Source organism: Haliaeetus leucocephalus, unplaced genomic scaffold, assembly GCF_000737465.1.
Source record: "Haliaeetus leucocephalus isolate CR32 unplaced genomic scaffold, Haliaeetus_leucocephalus-4.0 Scaffold182, whole genome shotgun sequence".
In the NCBI taxonomy this organism is placed as follows: Eukaryota; Metazoa; Chordata; class Aves; order Accipitriformes; family Accipitridae; genus Haliaeetus; species Haliaeetus leucocephalus.
The window spans coordinates 1299016-1300482 of NW_010972618.1; positions in this window are offsets into that span (position 1 = coordinate 1299016).

Genomic DNA, 1467 nt, shown 5'->3' on the forward strand with positions numbered 1-1467 from the left:
AATTCATCATTCTGAATTCATGATTTTTTTATGGCAAGCATAGCCAGGAACAGGGAACTGATGGGAGAAGGTAAATGCTGGGTTGCTCTTCAAGTGACAGAGTTTCGCTCTGCTCCTGATTCAAATCTATTTGAACCTCCCACTGCAGCATAAAAGGATTTATATGGGAAGACCTTTTTCTATACCGTGCCACTGAAGGTTTGTTTGAAAAGGTGAAAGAGGGCAGTAGCAGCAAAGCAAATACCTGTTACTTTTTGATTTTCAGGTTCTAATTGCTTCATCAGAGTCTTTGACTTCATCTTTTTTAATGTATTAAAAATTTTGGAGTACAGAACTCAAGGTGATAAACAACTGGCAGATACTCGTGCTAGAAACGAAGAGCTTGTTCCAGCACTCCCTGAAGCGATCAAGAACAGCCCTTGCCCTGGGTTCGGTATGGCAGGAGTTGGCCTGCAGGGTGAGCCAGCAGTCGCCTCTCCCCAGCTGGTCCAACACGCATTGAGTGCCGTTCTCAGCAGCTTTTTGTGCATTTTTGGTCCTTGTGTTTCCAGTCTTGGTTCCTTCCACTCCCACCTTCTGCGGATAACTAGGACAGACATTGTGTAAGTGTCTAAAAGGCACACTTCTTGTGTGGCCATAAAATACTAAAGGGTGGGCAGGTAAGCTGCCGTTTTTTGACCAGAGCACTTAGGAAGCACTCCTCAGCACTGTGCAGGAGCAAGTCCTACATTTTCTCCAGAGAACTAGTTCGAGTGACCCTTTTGCTTCCCAGTGATCTTGGGGATTTTGCGTTAGCATTCCCCAGTTATTCTTTGAGCCTGTGGTACGGGTGCTGAGGAGAGACTTCCCCCGCTTCGCTGGGGCAGCCATGCCTGTCTGCCTCAGACGAGGCCTGGGGAACTGGTTTGGTCTCCGGGGTGGAGGACACGCTACCTTCAGTGATGTAGTCCCCTTGCTCTCCGAGATGGGTGAGGTTAATATTAGTGACTTAGAGAAAAAGCAGCTTCTGGCTTTCAAGCCCCCTGTCCCATCTAACCCAGGAGAGAAAAACACTGGAAAATTGTGTGTCAGCCACCCCACGGCCACCGTGCCCGGCAAGGATGGGGGGCGCTGGGACCCCCAGAGCTCAGCATTTGCCTTGTGGTGACCAGTGCCAGCCTCGGGCTCCTCAGCGTCCTAGGGACAAGTGGCTCCGTGCCCGCCAGCCTCTGCCATGGGAAGGGCCGGAGGCGCGGGGCGGGGCGGCTGGCCCTGGCTGAGGGGCTCCGCGGCCCGGGCGTTGCCCTGGCGACCGCCCCCCCCCCTTTCCTCGCCAGGCAGCTCCCCGAAATCCTGCGGCGGGATTAACACTGCCACTGCGGCGTGGAGGAATACACGGGTTGCCATGGCGACGGCGCTCATTAAGTGCATGCATTTTCAACCTGCCCAATTACCCCCCCCCCCCCCCCCCCGCACACACGCACACTC